Below are 14,763 nucleotides of genomic sequence, written 5' to 3' on the forward strand. Positions count from 1 at the left end.
TGACCTTTTAAACCAAATCCTCATTGCTCTCTCATTTGGTTTGGAGCCAGCCAACACTAGTTCCCCCTCACCTTCAGGAGCTGGGTCAGCCTGTGGCAGCCCTCAGATGGGTTTTCCTTCTCCACATGTTCTCATAAATCCAGATTCTCCTCTGTCCCTGCTGTTGAGAGTGCTCCTGTCAGACCCAGAGTTAAGGAAAAGACAGTTGAAGTTCTAGCTTCATGGGCATACACATGAATTGTCGGAAATGACCTCTCTGTCAGTTCCCCCAACTTATAAACCTTTGCCCTGACTGTTATAATTCAAGCCAAAACGCGCCAAGCAAAAGCGGGGGGGGGGGGGGGGTTGTGCGGGTTTTTTGCAAAGCTCTCATCACTGCAGGTGCTCGCTATCAGTCCATGGTTCACATCTCCTCCAGCTCATGCCCTTGGTTACCTAGCAACTAGCTAATTCCCAGACACGCCATCCTCCCTCCAGATAAGCAAAAAGTTGCAGTTATATCAAAGGCATAGCAAGTGCAGCATAGCATTACAGCACAGCCTAGCATTGTACAATTTTTACTTCTTGAAGGTTCTCTCAAAGCCAGGTGGCCTTCCCCATCTGATTTTTTTCGACTCTTTTGTGGGAACCTGGGAGAAAAGGTGTTTAGATCATTTTAGACTCTGTGATCTCTCCCCTGAGTCCCTAGTAATGATGGAAGTGAGGGATGCGAAAGAACTTCTGCGCCTGAGGTTGGTGGAGCTTGAACTGAGATCTGCTAGAGCTAGTCTTTCTGCACACATTTTCCTAGGGAAGCAAGCCGAAGTACTGTCCCCAGCCAGGTATCTTTTCAACATCACTATCCCAAAATATCGGATAGCTTTCTCAAAAGCACGATTCAATGCACTTTTCTCTTCGGTGCTTTTGGGACGTTACGCTGGGTACCCATATCTGGAAAGATTGTGCCCCTGCAATTGCAATGAGGTTGAAACAACTCTCCACATCATTTTGCACTGCCCAAATTACAATGACTTGAGGGCAAGATTAATCTCTCCGATTCTTGGGTCCTTGGCGGGCAGGCAGGAGGATGAGCAAATTGCCTTCCTCCTGTCTGACGCTCATTCTGATGTTTCATCTAAGATTGCCTGTTTCTGTTATGCTGCTCAGTTGGAAAGGAGGGAAATTGAGAATGTTAATCTTGGTTATGAGTTTTAACAATATGTGTAATAGTAAGAGTCAGGAATTTTGTGTAAGAGGTGATGGGTTTGTTTTTATGATTTTGTTTTTGTTTGTATTAAGCTGATCGGATGACCGTGAATAAAGAACTACTACATTGTACAATTGAATACACATGACAAAAGGAACAAGATGGAGTGACTCTTGACATTCTGCACCCCCTAAGACCGCTTTCCCCCTGATTTATTAGAATGTTTGTTGTAAAAGTCTTTAATTAAAGCCTTGCAGTTGGTATTTCTGGAACTGACCCACTTGGCCTGACTTAATGGGAAATGAGTCTATTTGATGAGACAGAACAGTTCATCACGTTTGATCTTGGCATCCAGGATTTCTTGCACTTCATGATGAATCTGACCACAAACCAGAGTCGGGGGTGGTGGTTCCATCTGAGGGTGCCAACGCGAGGGTCCAGGGTCCTTCTTCAAGTAGCTACCATGGAAACAAGGGTGGACATGCTTAAGGTTTTTTGTCAGTTCCAATTCAACAGTTACCTTATTTATAAGCCTCTTGATTGGGAAAGGACCCAAATATTTCATCCCCAATTTTTTGCAGTTTTGCGCATTAGGCAAGTGTTTGGTTGAAATGTACACCTTATCTCCCATGGCTAGGTCCCAAAGTTCAGAGTGTTTTTTGTCATATTGGGTTTTGTAGGCTTCTTGCGCCCTCTGCAGTTGTTTACTAATAATTTCCCAGCCTCCCACTTTCCCTTGCCACCATTCCGTAAAGTCTACAGGTGCTGATGAGGGGGAGGCAAGTTCAGGGAATGATTTGCTTTCATATCCATACACCACTTGGAAGGGGCTCACTTTAGTGGTGCTATGTACACTGTTGTTGTAAGCATACTCTGCAAAGGGTAGTAGAGTCACCCAATTGTCTTGTTGGAAGGACGTATAGCAACGTAAGAACTGTTCAAGCACCGCATTGGTGCGTTCCGTCTGTCTGTCTGTGGGTGGTAGGCTGACCTGAGCCCAGCCCTTGTTCCATTCCCGCTAGTTCACAGAGATGCGACCAAAATTTAGCAACAAATTGTGGGCCGCAGTTGGAGATTACCTTAGCTGGGAAGGCATATAGCCTAAAGACGTGCTGGATAAATAATTGAGCCAGTTGCTTGGCTGTGGGGAGTTGCTTATACGGCATGAAATGAGCCTGCTTAGAAAAAGTGTCCACTACAACCCAGATCACTGTCTTCCCTATCGAGGGGGGTAAGTCGGTTATGAAGTCCATGGAAATGCATTCCCAGGGGCGCGAGGTGGGGGGAAGCGGTTGCAAATGCCCCGGCGGCAACCCCCTCCCTTTTTAGCCATGATACACACGGGGCACCCTGTTGTATATTCTCCCACATCCTTACGCAATCCTGGCCACCAGAATTGTTGCAGAATCAAATGGACTGTCTTTACAAACCCCAAATGTCCTCCCAGTTTGGAGTCGTGCGCCCTCTGGATCACTCGTTTATGTAAAGCGGGGGGCACGTAGAGTTTCTCCCCTCGACGTCAAAACCCATCTTCTGCTTTTGTTAACTGTAAATCCTCCTTCGGGGAACTGTTGCGGAAAGCTTGTTTCAGTTCTGTTAGGAGCCCATCAGGGGGCTCCTTTTCCTTCCGGCTCTGCGAACACGTGGTTACCAATGCACTTACCAACGCATGGTTACCAACACGTGGTTACCAACATGTGATTACCAACGCGTGTTTACCAATGCGTGGTTACCAATGAGGGCGTGAACAATGAATCGATAACCTTCTCCCTCTTGCTATCATGTTGAAGGAGGTGGGACAACGTGTCCGCCAAAAAGCTCAGTTTCCTGGGGATGTGCCCCAGCTTAAAATTGAACTGCCAGAATAGTCCCGCCCACCTTACTTGCTTATTGTTGAGGTTCTGGGTGGCAATGAGGGCAGCCAGGTTTTTATGATCTGTCCAGAGCTCGAATGGTTCCCGTGCCCCTTCTAGGTAGTGCCTCCACTTTTCCAGCGCCAGTTTGATGGCAGAGGCTTCCTTGTCCCACACTGACCAGTTGCGTTCAGCCGGGCTGAACTTTTGGGACAAGTATGGGCAGGGATGCAATCGGCTATCTGGCTCCTCCTGGAGTAAGACAGCTGCGTGGGCAACGTAGCTCACATCACATTGGACCACAAACCTTTTGTTTTCATCGGGGTGTATTAGGCAGGGCTTGGAGGTGAACAGGGCCTTAAGTTCATCAAATGCCTTTTGGCACTCTCCCATCCACAGGAGGCTAGAGCTCCCCTTAGTGGCTTGTGGCCACTTCTGCTTGGTTTTCAACAGTTCTGTGAGGGGTAGGGTGATCTCAGCAAAGTTATTGATGAACCCCCTATAAAAATTTGCGAACCCGAGGAAACTCTGGAGTTGTTTACGGGTTTGAGAGGGCTCCCATTCAGCCACAACTTGTACTTTAGTAGGATCCATTCCCAGGCCCCCCGTGGAAATGCGGTATCCCAAAAAGTCGAGCTCTGTCTTGTGGAACTCACACTTGGACAACTTGGCAAATAAATTGTGCTCATACAGTGTTTGTAGTACCTCCCTTCCCAACTGGATGGGTGAGGGCAGGTATTGCGAGTATATCAAAACATCATCCAGGTAGCAGACCACAGCCTTATATAGGTATTTATGCAATACTTCATTGATTAAGTTCATGAATACCCCTGGCACCCCCTTAAGGCCGAACAGCATGACCAAGTATTTGTATTGGCCCAGGGGTGTGTTGAAGGCTATTTTCCACTCGTCTCCCTCCTTGATGTGTACCCAGAAGTACGCATCTCTGAGGTCAAGTTTAGTGAAGATTTTCCCTTGGGACACCTCCCCTAATAGATCCCGTATGAGGGGAGGGGGCACACATTACTCATGGAAATCGCGTTCAAGCCACGAAAGTCAGTGCAAAGCCGTAAACTGCTGTCTTTTTTCTTTCTAAATAACACCAGAGCGGCATTTGGGGACTTGGCAGGTCGTATGAACCCCCTACGCAGGTTAAGTTCCAGGAATCTCTGTAGTTCCTCCCTCTCCCTCTGACTCATTGAATTTAGCTTGGCTTTGGGAAGTGGCTCTCCCTCCACCAGTTCAATAGCACAGTCAGTGGATCTGTGGGGGGGAAGCTCATCCGCCTCTTAGGCATCAAACACCTTTTGCAAGTCTCGATACTCGGGGGGCAGACTGGGCACTTCAACTCTGGTGACACAACATTTCTCAAGCTGGGGAGGGGGGGTGTGGGCCCCATTTTTTATTCCACCGGTGACTCTCACACACTGGATCCAAGAAGTAAATGGCGCTCCCATTCCACTGGACCAGCAGGTCGTGGTTGGCCAGCCGCTCCAGGCTGAGGACGGCTTGGAACTTGGCGGCTGGGGCGATAATGAATGTGCAAGGTTCCCAATGCTCCCCCACCCCTAGGGCACACACTTCGGTCCCTGTCCTACATGGCTCCCCCTTCATTGGGCTCCTGTCCATTTGCTCAAATACATAGGCTTCTTGCAGAGGCACCGTCTTTAATCCTAGTGCTTCCACCAAGTTCGGGGATAGTAAGTCTTTGGAGCATCCTGAGTCCAGTAGGGCTCTGATGCAAGAAAATCGTTTTGTAACAGGGTTTACTAGTGTTATGGGTACATAATACAAAGTCCCGGACAATCTCACCCGTAGTGGCACAGCCGTGGCTCTGACCTGCTGTTGTGCACTCCTCACAGCAGGTCTGGGTCGTTTCCCGGCAGCTGGGCCTCTCCGTCCTCCTCTTTGGTGTAGTTTGGTGTAGTGGTTAAGTGTGCGGACTCTTATCTGGGAGAACCGGGTTTGATTCCCCACTCCTCCACTTGCACCTGCTGGCATGGCCTTGGATCAGCCAGAGCTCTGGCAGATGTTGTCCTTGAAAGGGCAGCTGCTGTGAGAGCCCTCTCCAGCCCCACCCACCTCACAGGATGTCTGTTGTGGGGGAGGAAGGTAAAGAAGATTGTGAGCTGCTCTGAGACTCTTTGGAGTGGAGGGCGAGTTATAAATCCAATATCTTCTTTGGAATCCTCGGGGACCAGCTCGTGGAACTGCAGCACTGTTGACTTGGCCTTGGCCATTGGGGCTCCGCCGCCAGTGGTTTTCTTCTTAGCCTCCGCCTTCGGAGATGTGGAGGTCTGCGGCTCCTTCGGCTTGCTGGGGCATTCGCTGGCGATATGATTCCCCCCACCACCACCGCACTTGAAGCACAACTTCACTTTGGCTCTCCGGTCACACTCCTCACATGACAGCTGTTTGGGGGCACGCTTGGGTAGATTGGGTCGGGGTGTCTTCTCCCGCGCTTCTTTGGGAGGGCCCCATTGTTGTTTCTTATGGAGGGCAATCATCTTGTTGTGATCCTCTATTTCGCAAGCTAGCTGGGTCCACCCAACGAGGTCTCGTGGCTCCCCCAGTTTCATGTCTTCTCCATATATGTGAGAGTTGTGGCCCCTCTTGAATTGCTTGATCCTGGCCCCATTGTCACATCACTGGACTTTGGAATTCAGCTCTCTGAACTCACTGAGGTACTCTTGGACCAATCCAGTGCCCTGCTTCAGGTCTTGTAATGCCGCTATCACATTGGTCTCCTGTAGAGGGTCTTCGAAGTGGCGGCATAGAGCCCTCAGGAGGTCCGTGGCTGAGTTCAGCGCAGGGGATCGCTTCTCGAATAGGGTAACATACTACTGGGCCACAAGGCCTCGGAGGCAGCTGCCAATGTACACTACTCACAACTGCTCTGTCGGGAAATTACAAGCCCAGACACTGAGGTGCTCTTGTACAGTCACAATGAAGTAGGCTAGTTCCAATGGATCCCCATCAAATCTCGTTTCACTTACTTATTTTATTAATGTGCTATCGAAATAGTATTATTAGACTAATCACTAGAGGGAAGATTAGGGTCTTGGGAATTATTGACTAAATTATAGCAAGTCAGACGATTGGGAACAGAGAGCGGAGGGTGGATTAGGGTCTATTTACGCTCTGAACTAGACAACCAGCTAGGTGGGCACGGACATATTATTACAACTTAGAGTACACTGGAGCACAGCTGTGGATGCCTGGCCAGGGGATTCCAGTGCTCCTGGGGAGGGGAAGATATGGCGGTGGGAGGGGACAGAAGAGTGGGGGAAGGGGACTGAGACAAAACAGGGCTCGGCCCCCTTCCAGTCTACTTCCCATCCCGACGGTGACAGGTAGTAGAGCCAGGAGGATTTGCCCACGCCCGTCATAGGTGTTATGCAACGCCAGGTCTATAAATAATAAGACCGAGACTCTTAGAGATTTCCTGCTTCGGCAGGACACAGACCTGGCTTGCGTGACCGAGACCTGGGTGCAAGAGGGGGAGACAGTGGCTCTCTCCCAGATGGCCCCCCGGGTTTTTTTATTTATTTATTTTTTATTTATTTAAGATTTATATCCCGCCCTTCCCACAAGTGGCTCAGGGCGGCTTCCAATAATAGATCCATCAAAATTACACATATAAAGGGATCCATATTTAAAACAGATAAAACAGATAAAACCCTAGTTATTAATACACATAAATATTTCAGCTATATATAAAAGGAATCCAGCAAGTTACAGTAAAATTCTCAAGCTAAGTATAGGCTAGCCGGAAGAGGGTCGTCTTACAGGCCCTGCGGAACTGAACAAGGTCCCGCAGGGCCCTCACCTCTTCCGGCAGCTGATTCCACCATGTAGGGGCCATAACAGAGAAAGCCCTTTCTCTGGTGGACTTCAACCGGGCTTCCTTCGGCCCAGGGATAGTAAGGAGATTTTGTGTTCCCGACCTCAGTACTCTCTGGGGAACGTGCGGGGAAAGACGGTCCTTCAGGTAGACAGGTCCCAAGCCATATAGGGCTTTAAAGGTGATAACCAGCACCTTGTACCGGACTCGGTATATTACTGGAAGCCAGTGCAGGGTCCGAAGACCCGGCTGAATGTGTTCCCGCTTTGGGAGACCTAATAACAGCCGGGCCGCGGCATTCTGCACCAGCTGCAATTTCCGAGTTCGGGACAGGGGCAGCCCCATGTAGAGGGCATTACAGTAGTCTAACCTCGAGGTGACCGTAGCGTGGATCACTGTTGCTAGGTCGTCGCGCTCCAAAAAGGGGGCCAGCTGCCTTGCCCGCCTAAGATGAAAAAACGCGGACTTGGCAGCGGCTGCTATCTGAGCCTCCATCTTTAGGGAAGGCTCCAACAGCACCCCCAAGCTCCTGACCCTGTCCGCCGCTATCAGCGGCGCACCGTCAAAGGCTGGTAGGGGGATTCCCCCTTCCGGACCACGGCGACCCAAGCAAAGGACCTCTGTCTTCGCAGGATTAAGCTTCAGCCCGCTCAGTCTGAGCCATTCAGCCACGGCATATAGTGCCCGGTCTAGATTTTCCGGGACGCAGGTCGGCTGGCCATCCATCAATAGATAGAGCTGGGTGTCATCAGCATACTGATGACACCCTAGCCCGTACCTTCGGGCAATCTGGGCAAGAGGTCGCATATAGATGTTAAATAACATCGGGGAGAGAACCGCCCCTTGAGGCACACCACAGTCAAGTGTGCACCTCCGGGACAGCTCCCCCCCAACTGCGACCCTTTGTCCCCGACCTTCAAGGAAAGAGGAAAGCCACTGTAAAGCCAACCCCTGAATCCCTGCGTCGGCGAGGCGACCCTTCAGTAGCCGATGGTCGACCGTGTCGAACGCCGCCGACAGGTCCAACAACATCAGCACCGCCGAGCCGCCCCGATCCAGATGCCGTTGAAGGTCATCCATTAGGGCGACCAGCACCGTCTCCGTCCCATGTCCCGGGCGAAAGCCGGACTGAAATGGGTCAAGGATGGAAGCATCCTCCAGGAAAGTCTGCAGCTGCTTCGCCACTGCCCTCTCAATAAGTTTGCCCAAAAAGGGCAAATTTGAAACCGGCCGATAGTTTGCCAATTGGGCCGGATCTAAAGATGGTTTCTTTAAGAGGGGACGGACCACGGCCTCTTTGAGTGGCGTTGGAAAGTGCCCTTCCCTCAGGGATCTATTTATGATATCCCGTATAGGATATCTAAGGTCACCCTGGCAAGATTTAATAAGCCAGGAAGGGCATGGGTCCAATTTACAGGTAGTTGGGCGAGCAGCTAAGAGTATCCTGTCAACTTCCTCCAGGCTGAGGGGGTCGAAGTCATCCAGCGTATAATCCGAAGACAGGCTCGGAGCCTCGGGTTCACTAACTGTCTCAAAATTGGCAGAGGAGTCGGGGCGGAGTGACGCGATTTTATCCACAAAAAATTTCGCAAAAGCCTCACAGCCTATTTCCAATTCAATAGAATTTGGTCTGCCTTGCGGCAGTGTTGTAAGTCCTCTAATTATGTCGAACAATTGGGCCGGGCGCGAAGTTGCGGACGCAATCTTAGCCGCAAAGAACGCTTTCTTTGCGGCTTTGATTGCCATCTCATAGGCCTTCAAATTCTCTCTATAAGATGTTCGGGTCACTTCGTCTCGAGTACGCCGCCATTGCCTCTCTAGCCGTCTGAGTCCCCGCTTTTGTTGCCGCAGCCCCTGGTTGAACCAGGGCGACGGCTTCGGGCGGGAACGCAGAGGGCGCTTGGGTGCGACCTCCTCGATGGCCCTGGAGAGCCCATCGTTCCAGGACTCTACCAGATCATCCAGGGAGTCGCCAGCAGGCCAGGTGTCCCGAAGAGCCATTAGGAACCGTTCCGGGTCCATCTGGCTCCGCGGGTGAGCTAAAATACGCTCTCCGCCTAAACAGGTTTTGGGTGACACTCCCATACGAGCCTTAAGGGCAAAGTGATCTGACCATGGCACTGCTTCCATTGCAATATCAGTCACTAATATTCCGGCCGCAAAGACCAGGTCTAACATGTGTCCCGCCTGATGAGTGGGCGTTGTAATAACCTGGGAGAGTCCTAGTGTCGCCATGGATGACACCAGGTCCGTCGCCTGGCCGGAGGCCGCGTCGTCAGCATGGACATTGAAGTCACCCAAGACCAAAAGCCTTGGGTGCTCCAACGCCCAGCCCGCCGCGGCCTCCACCAGGGACGGTAAGGCGTTGGCCGGTGCGTTAGGCGGTCGGTACACCAGCCAAATCGCCAACCCCTCCCCAACATCCCACATCAGGCCAACACATTCTATGCCTGGAATCTCTGGGGCCGGAAGTGCCCTAAAGGAGTAAGCCTCTCGTATGAGAAGAGCCACCCCTCCCCCCCGCCCGCTAGTCCGTGACTGGTGGAAGACCGAGTATCCCGGGGGAACGGTCTGGGAGAGAGCTACCGTCTCCCCTTCCCGCACCCAGGTCTCGGTCACGCAAGCCTGGTCCATGTCCTGTTCGGTCAGAAACTCTCGCAGGACAGAGGTCTTATTATTAATGGGTTACTCAGTCTTTCATCAATCACGGGTTAGTGGGCGGGGGGGGGGTGGCGCTATTCATATGGGAGGATTACTCCTTCCGGGCTCTCCCGGCCCCAACGATCAATGGCATTGAATGTGCCGGCCTAGAGTGGGATGTCGGAGAGGGGTTGGCGATCTGGCTGGTGTACCGTCCGCCTAACGCACCAGCCAGTCTGGTGGAGGCGGTGTCGGGCTGGGCATTGGAGCACCCGAGGCTTGTGGTCCTGGGTGACTTCAATGTCCATGCCGATGACGTGGCCTCCAGTCGGGCAATGGACCTAGTGTCTTCCATGGTGACACTGGGACTCTCTCAATTTATTACGACTCCTACGCACCAGGCGGGACACACATTAGACCTGATCTTTGCGTCTGGGATTCGGGTGAGCGATATTGCAATGGAGGCAGTGCCATGGTTGGATCACCTAGCCCTCAAGGCCCGTTTGGAGGCGTCACTCCAACCCTGTAAGGGCGGAGAGCCTATTTTGGCTCGCCCACGGAGCCTGATGGACCCGGAACGGTTCCAGATGGCTTTTCGGGACCCCTGGCTCCCTGGCGATTCCCTTGACGCCCTAGTTGATGCCTGGCAAGATCAGCTAACTGGGGCAATCAACGAGATCGCACCTCGACGTCCTCTGTGCCCTCGTTCGAAGCTGGCTCCATGGTACACCTCGGAGTTACGCCAGCTGAAACAAGGACTCAGACGACTAGAGAGGCAGTGGCGGCGCACTCATGGCAAAGCGGCGAGAACATCTTATAGAACGCTTATGAGGTCTTATGAGATGGCACTCAAGGCCGCGAAGAAATATTACTTCGCGGCCAGGATTGCGTCTGCAAATTCGCGCCCGGCACAATTGTTCAAAATAATTGGAGATTTAACTACACTGTCCCAGGGCAGGCCAAATGTTAAAGAATTGGAAATAGGCTGTGAGGCTTTTGCAAAAAATTTTGCAGACAAAATCACGTCGCTCCGCCAAGACCTGCCCATCACATTGGATACAGTACATGAACTGGAGGCTCCGTGCCTGTCTTCAAGTTTAGTCCTGGATCATTTCGACCCGCTCAGCCTGGAGGAAGTCAACAGAATTCTCATCTCTGCACGCCCAACAACTTGCGATTTAGACCATTGCCCCTCCTGGCTAATTAAATCTTGCCTGAGGGAGCTTAGATGTCCTTTACGGGACATCATAAATAGATCCCTCTTGGAGGGGCGCTTCCCAACGCCCTTAAAAGAGGCCTTGGTTCGCCCCCTCCTGAAAAAAAGCACAGCAGATCCGGCCGAATTGGCAAATTACCAGCCGGTCTCGAATTTACCGTTTTTAGGTAAAATCATAGAGAGGGCAGTGGCGTTGCAGTTACAGGGTTTTCTGGATGACGCTTCCATCTTAGACCCTTGCCAGTCCAGCTTTCGCCCGGGTCATTGGACGGAGACAGTGCTGGTCGCCTTGGTGGATAACCTCCAGCGGCATCTGGATCGGGGCGGTGTGGCGGTGCTGATGTTGTTAGACCTGCCGGCCGCGTTTGACACGGTCGACCATCGGCTACTGACCCGCCGCCTCACCAATGTTGGGGTTAGGGGGTTGGCCTTACAATGGCTTTCCTCCTTCCTTGAGGATCGGGGACAAAGGGTGGCAATCGGGGGAGAGCTCTCCCAGAGGCGCACACTACACTGTGGGGTGCCTCAGGGAGCAGTTCTCTCGCCGATGCTATTTAATATCTATATGCGCCCCCTTGCCCAGATTGCCAGGAGGTACGGGCTCAGGTGTCACCAGTATGCAGATGATACACAGCTTTATCTACTAATGGATGGCTGACCTGACTGCGTCCCAGAGAACTTGGACCTGGCACTGCAGGCCGTGGCAACTTGATTAAGGCTGAGCGGGCTGAAATTGAATCCGGCGAAGACAGAGGTCCTTTGCCTGGGTCGGGGCACTCTAGGAGGGGAAATATCTCTTCCGGTCTTTGACGGGGCGCCGCTGAAAGCGGCGCACCGGGTTAGAAACCTGGGAGTTCTACTGGAGCCTTCATTATCAATGGAGGCCCAGATAGCAGCCGCTGCCAAGTCAGCCTTTTTTCATCTGAGGCGGGCAAGGCAGTTGGCCCCCTTCCTGGAGCGTCGGGACCTGGCAACAGTGATCCACGCAACGGTCACCTCGAGACTGGATTACTGTAATGCCCTCTACATGGGGCTGCCTTTGTGCCGAACCCGGAAGCTGCAGCTAGTGCAGAACGCGGCTGCCAGACTGTTGCTGGGGCTCCCAAAGCGGGAGCACATACAGCCGGGGCTGCGTGAACTGCACTGGCTGCCAGTTGTATACCGGATTCGCTACAAAGTGCTGGTTATTACCTTTAAAGCCCTATATGGCCAAGGACCTGCCTACCTTAGGGACCGCCTCTCCCCGTATGAACCCCAGAGAGCACTGAGGTCAGCAGGGAAGAACCTGCTGACTATCCCTGGCCCAAAGGAGGTAAGACTCCAGAGTACCCGTACTTGGGCCTTCTCAGTTTTGGCCCCACAGCTGTGGAATCAACTCCCAGAGGAAATGCGGGCCCTGCGGGACACTGAACAATTCCGCAGGGCCTGCAAAACCACTCTGTTCCAAATGGCCTTCACCAGCTGATACTACTAAATTGCCAAGTAAACTTGCCGATGGAATATCACTAAATGTATTAATGTTTTTAGAATTTTATGGATTTTAATTAACTGTCTTCAAATGTTATTTATTATACAATGTATGTATCGAATTTTATGCTGTTAGCCGCCCTGAGCCGCTCGGTCGGGGAGGGCGGGATACAAATAAAATGTGACTGACTGACTGACTGACTGGAGCCCCCCGGGCACCGCCACCAGTTCCTCTGCCTCAGGTTGAGGTTGTGGCACCCGGTCGCCACCCACAAATTGTTTGCCTCCCACATGGGATCCCCCCCAGTGGGAATTGGTGGTCTTCTCCCCCTTCAGGAGCTGGTTGCAGGGGTGGGGGTGCAGCTGCGATCCGCTCCCCCATCGCTCGCATTTGCCAGGCGAGGTCCTGCATCTCTTGGATCATGAAGGCGTGCATGGCTTGCATTTCTTCCTGGAGTTGGGTGCTTTGCGTAGCTAAAGCTTCTTGCATCCACTCTGTGGTCATGTCCCCCAGTCCACCAGACCGGGGGTCCTCCTCTCGACTTTCATCACCCTGGAACCCCCATGGGTGGTAGGAGCATTGCAATCCCGAAAGTTGGTGGTACTGCTGGGGATCCTCTCTCAGATCTCCAATAATACTCTCCCGGAAATTCATGGAGCCCCAGTCTTTCCTCCACACTGTCACGGTGACTGGAGTGACCCGTGGCCCTTCGGGCTTGGGTTCTTCCTTACTGTTCGGTTTAGTAATTCTCATAGCCTGGTCCTGTTCACCAGCCATCGTGAGTCTGGGGTTAGGCTAGGCCAGGGGGGAAAGTCAGTTCCAACAAAATGTCAGACCCAGAGTCAAGGAAAAGACAGCTGAAGTTCAAAATCTTTATTCCAGCTTCATGGGCATGCACACACGTTGTCGGAACTGACCTCTCTGTCAGTTCCCCCAACTTATAAACCTTTGCCCTGACCGTTATAATTCAAACCAAAGCACGCCAAGCAAAAGCGGGGGCTTTACGCGGGGTTTTTGCAAAGCTCTCGTCACTGCAGGTGCTCGCTATCTGTCCGTGGTTCGCATCTCCTCCAGCTCATGCCCTTGGTTACCTAGCAACTAGCTAATCCCCAGACATGCCATCCTCCCTCCAGATAAGCAACAAGTTAGTTATATCAAAGGCATAGCAAGCGCAGCATGGCATTACAGCACAGCCTAGCATTGTACAATTGAATACACATGATAAGAGGAACAAGATGGAGTAACTCTTGACAACTCCAGCTGAGATTTTTCCAACCTGCTCCCCTTGGAAACCTTCATGTCTTGTTGCCACCCTCCTCTTTCATTGGGCCCATGCTTGGAGGAAGAAAGGCCACCCCACTCTCTTAGCCCTGCCCCTGTCCTGGCCATGTTTATATCTGGTCCAGAAGTAGTGGAAGTGATCCAGAGGTTGTACAGGATTAACATATGGCTCCCATGGCCTCCTTCACTCTCACCAGGATCTGAAGCCAGGACCCGAAATTGGTTTATTGAGAAGAGGAAGAAGAGATTGGATTTATATCCCATCCTTCACTTTAAGTCTCACAGTGATTTCCCTTCCCCTCCCCTCTCCTCCCCACAACAGGCACCCTGTGAGGTAAGTGGGGCTGAGAGGGCTCTCCAAGAGTGGCTCTAGATAGAACAGCTTTGAGAGAGTTACAACTGACGCAAGGTCATTCCAGCAGGCTTCAGGTGGAGGAGTGGGGAATCAAACCTTGTTCTCCCTGATAAGAGTCTGTGCACTTAACAACTACACCAAACTGGCTCTTAACCACAGTTAGTTGTAACTATGACTATGTGACATCCTAGCTTCATCACAGTTTTATCCCAGCTTGATCTCTAGTGAAGTCCTCTTAGGCTACAGAGAAAAGACAACAAAGTCAGCATTTATCAAGTCTGGGAAATATAGCTTTCTCATTGGTGCAACTTCTGATGTATTTTAAGCAGGTTCGCAGAAGTGAAAATATTTGCTGACTATATGACAGAAAATTGGTATTATGAAAAAAAGCAAGCAAACAAGCTTGCTTATTGCTTCCTCTAAAGTAACTCCATTAAAAACAACACCCCTCCCCCGACAATTATTCTTAGCTGTACTTTGACTTTAAAGGTTTCCTTCTTTTCTATATTTGGTAGAAGAATATACATTTGGATCTGCATAATCTCTCCTCACCACTAGTCCAGACTTTGAAATAAATTATGCCTTTTTCAAGAGACTAAACTTCCTTTTTATGCTTATGAATGTGATTTTCTTTTTAAAAAATGGCACACACATGACAGACCCATTTAACAATCGGATTGTTATGTTACTTACTATAGCAGCATGAACAAGGCAGATCTGAGGCTGGAGCAGAGTGATTAATTCCTATGCCATCAGCTTTAGCTTGAAAAAAATTCGATAAAGGGTGTATTAGAATGGCAAAGATGACATGTTGTCTTATTACTTTCTGAATGCATTTATTTTCCAATTAGCATTGCATAATAAATGCAATGGAAAGACACTTATGTTGAACCATATTTCAAAAGGCTTCGGGTGAATTG

The sequence above is a fragment of the Heteronotia binoei genome, chromosome 4, assembly GCF_032191835.1.
Source record: "Heteronotia binoei isolate CCM8104 ecotype False Entrance Well chromosome 4, APGP_CSIRO_Hbin_v1, whole genome shotgun sequence".
In the NCBI taxonomy this organism is placed as follows: Eukaryota; Metazoa; Chordata; class Lepidosauria; order Squamata; family Gekkonidae; genus Heteronotia; species Heteronotia binoei.